An 8860-nucleotide genomic window follows, 5' to 3' on the forward strand; every position below is an offset into this window, starting at 1 on the left:
GCAGTTTCTTGCAAAAACACAGACTTTGAATAGGCCTTGGGATCCATTATTCATTCCTTCATTTAATTCTTATGCAACTGATTCTGAGGATTTGAAACTATGCCCTTGCCGTGCATTAAGGATTTACATAAATAGAACAAAATCTATAAGGAAATCAAACAGACTGTTTGTTACTTATCAAAAAACCATCATAAAGAAGCTTCAAAGGATTCTATTGCAAGATGGATTTTTAATACAGTGCGATATGCATATGAAAAAACAGATAAAGACACTTTAAAAACAGTAAGAGCACATTATACAAGAAGACTCTCTACTTCATGGGCTTTATTTTGTGGTGTATCAGCTGAAGAAATTTTAAAAGCAGCTCACTGGACAGGGGCGGATGCAGGAATTTTCGAAAGGGGGGGGGGGGTGCTAACCCAGGGCACCCAGGGCAAAGGGGGGGGGGTGCAAAACATATGTCCCGATACAAATGCATTGATCGGCAAAAATAAAGGGGGGGTACGCACCCCCGGAACCCCCCCTGGATCCGCCACTGCTGGACATCTGAAACTACTTTCACTTCATTCTATTTGAAGGATGTTCCAGACCACCAGTCCATTTTTGCCAAGTCAGCAATTTTGGATTCTTTCAAGAGAGGAAGACAGAAATAGGTGAATATTATTTTTTAATTCCTTATTTAATTCCTTTCCCACCTCCTTTAGTAGGGCTGCAAATTCTTTTGCAATTAGTTAAGGAGGCAGGTAAGTGGAAATATTGAAGTGAACTAGGATTTTTGTGGGTAAAATCCTTGTTCATGAAATATCTACACTTACCTGCCTCACCCGTCCTCCTCCCTTCTCGAGGAATTACTTAATATTGGTCTCGAGAAACTGAAGAGTTACGCAAGGGAGATAACTGGAAGTGTTACCGTATTTATATTAAAAAACTCGACGAACGTATGGGGAAGTAGAGGGAAATTGCAATTAGTTAAGGAGGCAGGTAAGTGTAAATATTTCATGATCAAGGATTTTACCCACAAAAATCCTAGTTTTCTATGTTGTGTCATGTGTGCTGTTGTTTGTTTGTCTTTTTTTCATTTTTAGCCATGGCGTTGTCAGTTTGTTTTAGATTTATGAGTTTGACTGTCCCTTTGGTATCTTTCGTCACTCTTTTATACTGCCCTTCTAATTCAATTTTCAGCGTTGAGGGCAGCATATATTAACTACTTCTATTGCAATATGGTATAGACAGGAACAAGAAAACATTAAATGACTGAATATATGTTTGAAAAAAGTAAAAAAAAAAAAAATTAAAATATCATAAAAAGGGAATAGAAAAGGGTGGTCCATGTCCAAAACGGTCGCTTATAAGCTTTCATACTATTTATATAGGTTATACATTTTATAAATTTAAATATCCTTTTGGTATCTTCTCCCTAGCTCTCCCCACAGAAAGCACATGCTTAAATATATAGAATAAAGCTGTTATTATGTTATCGTTGTAGTTCAACAGCTCCATGTCATTGGCCTGTTGTAGTTATCATTCTTTGACTCTCACTCTATCTCGGCATTCAGGACTTTAACCTGGAATAATATACAAATATTATCTAACACTTTATAGTCTGACATCGTGACATATCTGTAAAAGAACTAATCCTTTTCAGCTTATTACCACAACAGTACTAGTTATAAAGTGGCGTAAGGTAAGTATTTTATTTTCAATCAATTAAATTTGAGTTCAGTTCAGTTTTGTTTTTAAATAAATTATTTCTTTGAACATACACATATACATACACATATGTATCGCATGTATATACATTAACCATATTGCTAGACTCATTGAATTAGGCAACACGCATTGAAAACTTCAACAAAAAAACTATCTCCTGAAAATACAGAACACCAATTCAAAACATTCAAAACATATATAGATATTCAACCAAATTTTTCAACTTTCACCACATCTTTCTAAATAAAGGCAACAGTAGTATACCGCTGTTCGAAACTCATAAATTGATAGAAAAAAAACTAAATCCAGGTTACAAACTAAAACTGAGGGAAATATTGACCCTTATTTTAACTTCACAGAAATCAGGTATATCTTGAACCGACTTGTACATGTGTCATCTTATATATACCAATTTACGACCAATGTTAAAAGTCTTGTAATGAAACACGACCGTTCGACAGTCATGGCCGACATAACTAAAAACGAATATAAATTTGAATTGTTTTACATTGTCTTATCGGGCCTTTTATAGCTGACTATGCGGTATGGGCTTTGCTCATTGTTGAAGGCCGTACGGTGACCTATAGTTGTTAATGTCTGTGTCATTTTGGTCTCTTGTGGACAGTTGTCTCATTGGGAATCATGATCTTCTTTTTGATATTTATCTCATTGGATTGCTTGTATAGCAGTTATCTCTTTCTTTTTTTGGTTGTTTTATTGTCGTATAATTTGGAACACCTCTTATCTGACTTAGGTCACGGGTGTCATTCGGTTTATCGAGAGAAATGATCGTGAAAGAATATCCAACGACGGTCAAGTATTGAGAGACGACCGTGAAAGTTCTAGTAACGGATCGTGAAAGACATTTAATCGAGAAGACATATGAAAGGTCAGTAAATATTCTAATTTAATTAATTACACAGACACATTTACGACAAAATAAAACTGTCTGTCAAAATGGTTCAACATTATGATCAGTATGTGAGAATATCCAGTTTCAAAAGTACATAGTTATTACAAAACGACAAAAGGCAGATTGCTTCTCGACATTTAATTGACATAAAAAATGTAAACAAACACGATTTTTGTCGAGCCTGCGACTTTTGTCGCAGAAAGCTCGACATAGGGATAGTGATCCGGCGGCGGCGGCGGTGTTAGCTCACTTCTTAAAAGCTTTATATTTTAGAAGGTGGGAGACCTGGATGCTTCATACTTTGTGTATGGATGCCTCATGTTACAAAGTTTCCGTCAGTCACATGTCCAATGTCCTTGACCTCATTTTCATGGTTCAGTGACTACTTGAAAAAAAAGTTAAGATTTTTTGTAATGTTAAATACTCTCTTATTATAAGTAATAGGATAACTATATTTGCCTGGATAACTGCCTGGCATGGTTCATCTGACCTTGACCTCATTTTCATGGTTCAAAGGTCAATGTTTAGTTTTCTTGGTTTATGTTAAGTTTATGTGACAGTTGTAATAAAGCTTTATTATTAGGACTATCAATATCAATGATTAGTAAAGGCGAGACATTCCAGTGTGTGCACTCTTGTTTCACAAATACGACTAGATAAACTACTTTTATCAGAATAAGGGTATTATATTTAAATTAATTAAACGGTTCTCATAGTTATTTTGTATAAATATAATCTGAAACTTGGTAAATAAAGAACTATTTACACAAAATTGATTTTTTGGATCGTGAAAGATCACGTACCGCATTTTGAAGATCGTGAAAAGGATCGTGAAAGATCTGATGCTACGAAGACGTTCAAATTATTCTTCCATTATATGGCAATTGATATTTGTTATTGGTATTGAGAAAGGCTAGATAGGTCAACATCCTCAATAGGTTTAAGCATTTCAAATATTAATATTTTTAGAAAATGAAAAGAAAAAGAAATAACAACTACGGCAATAAGAAAAGATAATGGGTGACAAAACGCCGAAAAAAAAAACAATCCAGTGAAGTTGAGCAAATGGAAGAGGTTGAAGATGCAGATAACGTTACCGAAGCAACACACGAATATTGTGAAGATGATGGAGAAATTAATGAGATAGTTAAGTTATTACCAATTGTTATTAAAGAAATAGCAAGGTTTAGATTCCTACAGTATCTTTTAATGTTGTTCAATCTAATAGCAAATAAGAAATTCGACTTTTCAAATATTTGCTTTTTATTGTTTGTGACATTTTAAGGTTTTGGAGTACACCCACAACAATATTAATGCGGTATCCGTTAAAAGAAACCAAGCAGTTCTGATACATTGGTAAAATTCTACGAAACGTCCACCAGCAAAGTCATCGAACCAGTGGTGTAAATAGTTATCAAATGTACTAGGATTATAATTTAGTACGCCAGACGCGCAAATACATTAAAATTATTATTTGGGCATTTGTGAACATGTTGTTTGTAAAATAGATGGATGATTGTAGGATGAAGCTTTATATTGTCATGTGAAGTACTCACTTATCACGAGTTATAGGATACCCACATTTTGTATATTGGATCCTATAAACTACATGTCCGTCAGACAGGATTCACCTGACCCTGAATTTGCCTCATTTCATGGATGAAGATTCATTTTAGTGGTCAAGTCCGTATCGAGGATTCGTTAAGCTTTAGGATAACTGTCTGTTGTTATGATTGTAAGGTGTACATTTTCGACTTGTGCAAGGTTTCAACTAACATTGAACTCATTATCATGCATCATTCGGCAATGTTTGTTTTATGTTGTTTGGCCTTTTGAATATATACCTGTTACTAAAGCGACAAGGTGTTTCGTGTATGGTGTACATGTCTGTCTGCATGTTTCCATGACCATGATGACTTCAATTGTGTTTGATTTATTGAATGATAGTAAGATGTCTATGTCTGGCTGTCGGTCAGGGTTCATATACTTTGACCTTTTGTTCCGAATTAATTGGCTTGAGCATAACTTATACATGTGTCAGTTTCTAAGGTACTGTAAGGATCGGAACAAATTTATTTGGTGTACGGGATATTTGTAGAGATCTGTATGGCATGGTTTATCTGACCTTGACCTTTTTTATGAAACATTGACAATCTTAAGCGCCTTTGACACTTCTAGTAAAACCCTTGATATTATAGACGTTCAACAAATATACTATCATAAGTAAAGCAAACAAGACATTACAAAATGTTGGTTATCGTTCAATTCCAAATTACACATAAAATCTGCTGTTTTTGCTATGATTTTTTTGTTTGACGGATAACATTTTGGTTTAAACGTTGCATATCCATATTATTAGCTTACTAGAGTCGGTCTGCCTGAAGTGCACTAGACTGATTCACAGAGCTGAATCTTGCTCACTTATTTAAACACGTTATTAGTTGTTGTTTTTTTTTAAACTTTCGAGGTAAAGTGTTTAATAGAAAAAAGATAATAGCTGTAATGTTCATCCTTATCAAAATAGTAACAGGCTTCAACCACTTGCAGATTTATCAAATGGTAAAAAAATACTGATTTCTGATTACTAGTATTAAGTCTGGTCACGCATTTTCTTTCACGATCGAAATAATACGTTGCCTAATGTTTCACGATCAAGTTTGGTGGAAATTCAACAAATTCAAGGTTTTCATAAACAAATTACCGCTTTTAATGAAAGAACTTACTATAATTTTACTGTACTATCAGATACACCAAAGATTAAATTTCAAATATATCATGATATTCTGAAATATGACCATTATAGGTACAAAAAGCGTGTTATTTGTAATTAATTTCATAGACACGCATTGCGCCTTTTGTGTTTTTTCAAAAAGTACTTCATATTTTTTTTTATCTTCTTTCACAGTTATGTCGAGGAAGTTAAACCATTTTGACAGACATATTTTTTTGTTCGGATTTGTTCCGCGTTTTGGAAATGAAGCGATTTTTTCAAAGATTTTGAACTAGAATATACATTAAATGTCTTTCACGATCCGTTACCAGAACTTTCGCGATCGTCTCTCAATACTTGACCGCCGTTGGATATTCTTTCACGATCATTTCTCTCGATAAACCGAATGACACCCGTGTAGGTGGCTTTGCGGGATAATAGTCACATGTGTAGTTAACCGAATTTAACATGATGACCTTCATATATTTCGTTTTGTTTTACATATTTATGATTCATCATTGTTTAAAATTAAATTTAAAAAAAACATGATTACATAATTGAACAACAAATTGAGTCATAAATGTCATTTCTACATGACAATTGTTCTTTTTTCTATTTACAAGTATCATGCATTTACTTTCAATCTTGTCGGAGTCTACTTTTATTTGCAGATTTTGATACAGTTATTTTGTCTATACTTCTTTACAATTTATAAAGAATAATAATCAAAATCAGACAATTGCTTGTATTGACTAATTTCTGAAATATTTTTCGAAAATTTACATGCTTTGGAAATTATGTATTTCTGTACAGCTTGTTTATATTTATTTTCGAATTCTCTAAGATGTTACATTTGAAAAGAAATGTTTAACAAAGAAAAAAAAAATGATAGGATTCTTCACTGAACGGTAGCATTTGTAGAAATTATTCTCCCTGCCGAATTTGACAAATAATATCCAAATTAATGTACACCATGCGATCTTTTATTAGGCGATTGAATTATACTTTGGAGTTTAAGAATTGCCAATTAACGTCAACTTATAAACAAACAAAAAAGTAAACACTAATCATCCTTGTTTTTTCAGCAGCAAGTTATACTAGTTTACGTAAGACGTGCTGATTTTACGAAATTATTGAAAATTAACGAAATTCAATCTACTAATGTGTTCTTTAGCTTTCGATGTTTTTGTTACAGGTTATCCACTGTGAAAATGATACTCGTATTAGTCGTTATCCTGGGAATGGTTCAAAGGGCTTCCACGTTTTTAATGCAGTCTAATACCAAAACTTCTCCACCATCATCAGTTAAAGATTTCACTAAGGTTATTGGTTCCATAGACAGTAACGGAACAGTTGTGACGCATTTTAAATGAAGTATATACGGCAGATTGGACAAAGGGACGCTACAGATGTTGTTTTTATTTGAGGGATATAACATAAACAGAAAGGTACCATTACCAGACGGAAGTTATCAGTCATTGTCGCGTAAATTTGTAGTATATCGTGATATTCATACCAGAAAAATAAAAACAGTGTTCGAAAACCCATTCAATAACCTTACAAATGAGGTTTTTCCTGTCGCTAATGATCCCGTTAATGCAAAATTGACTAGAAATGGCGATTACTCATCTTTTTTTTTCATTTCAAATGAATTAGCAGTGTATGACAATAATTACATCTTAAAGTATCCAAATGTACTGGATCCTAACATATACCCAGTATATTCAGCCGGAAAGATATATGATGCCGCAAAGCTGTTTACATATTTCGTTAACATGACCGATATCACCAATGCTTCAAAACTAAATGTTCCAAACACTGTAACATGGTCACGTCATTGTCAATTTCTGCCGTGGATGGAAATGGGCCCAACAAAAGGATCTTTATTTTATAGCGCATTATCATAGAAATGTCTGAATGTACTTTCCTGTGTGCCAAAAGACATAATTGATATTGTTTCTACAAAGTACAAAACTGTTTTTAAAGGCTCCAAAAAACGTTTGAGGTCCCTAACGAGACGTCGTGGTCCGCTTTTAAAAAGATAATTGATAATCGTCGACATAACAAATTACCTGATAAAATTATACCACAAGTAAACGTTTCGGTCAATGTCTCAATTGTTGAACCATATGTAGATAACAAAATTTTAAGATGCCTATATCGCTCTACCTTTCGCGTAGATTTTAATGCGTCTGTTTTAACACAAATAAATGGACAACAATCAATACATCTAGACTACTAACACAAAGGTTCCTGGTTCGATTCCCGTCTGGGATGAAAATTTCAGGGACTGAATTTTCGGCTCTCCCTTGACACCATTTGCGAGTATGGTCTTGAGGAAACGATGATAGTCCGTCGGAAGGGGACGATAAATGGCTGACCCGTGTTAAGAGAGAGCCATATCTCTTGCACGTTAAAGACACCCTTGTAGATTTCGAAAAAGAGCAGGCTAATGCCGCTACAAGGCAGCACTTGCACCGGCAAAGTCAGGCAAATACTACTACCAGAAGTGCATCATCCAGCGGAGAAGCACAAATACAGATTTTCACCAACGGAATATTCCTTGACAGCAAAACCAAAATGCCAATTAGTTAATGGTACAATCCTTTAATAAACAAAACTGTCGATGTTCCAATCTTAAATATGACGGAAACCTGGAACTTAACAAAGGATACATCATACAGTATCAATATGAAAGACATCGACTCTATTGGACTTTCAGTAGTGTTTGAACAATATGGAAACGACAAAACTAACCAAAATTGGTGTGTCTCAGTGACAAATTTTGTATTTCGAGAAGCGGAATTACAGAAAACAAAGTCTAAAGTATTTGGATCATTTCACCGTTATTCTAATTGGTTTGAGTGGGTGGGAATGGGTAAACAAGATGGTACACTTGTTGTCAAGGCCATTTTTTCAACAGAGTGACTATAATAGTCAAATCTATCACTTAAATATAATGGAATGCTTCATTTTGTATATTTGAAATAAAAGTCATAATGCATGCGTTTTCGTGATTGAAGTTATCAATGTATTTTAGTCAGTACAAAGTAAACTTTCAATGTAAGACTGACTGACTCGGCCTATTTATATAGATTTGTATCGAAAAAAAAAATAAGCAACCGGAAGTGCAACACCAAGTTCAGTACCCTATAGCTATTTCATGATCATCAGGCTATAAATATCAAGTTTTTTCAATTTTATGTTTTACTGTGAAAAGAGCTGTTCCAAATCTGCTGATTTTAAACTGACCGACAAAATAATTTAAGGGGTGTAAGGATTAATGTGAAGACATGGTAAAATCATTGTTTACTGATTAAACAATTATCTAAAGAAAATCGAAAATTAATTTCAACAATTTGAAAATACCTGTGAATAAGAAGTAAACAGATACACAGAATTACAACCAAAACTATAAAGCTACGAAGGCGTCATCAAAATCGGTAATTTAGAAAACAAAGGATTAAACAAAACGAACCCAACCAAAAACTGGTGTTGAACGTACGGTGCTCGAAAAAGGTTCGCAT

At 34.0% G+C, this 8860-nt stretch overlaps 1 pseudogene; it reads left to right on the forward strand.

Annotated features, from left to right (window-relative positions):
• Window positions 1-1066: 1066 nt before the first annotated feature.
• LOC143065031 (uncharacterized) lies at window positions 1067-7976 on the forward strand (annotated as a pseudogene).
• Window positions 7977-8860: the final 884 nt, after the last annotated feature.

The sequence above is a fragment of the Mytilus galloprovincialis genome, chromosome 2 (genome assembly GCF_965363235.1).
Source record: "Mytilus galloprovincialis chromosome 2, xbMytGall1.hap1.1, whole genome shotgun sequence".
Taxonomy (NCBI): Eukaryota; Metazoa; Mollusca; class Bivalvia; order Mytilida; family Mytilidae; genus Mytilus; species Mytilus galloprovincialis.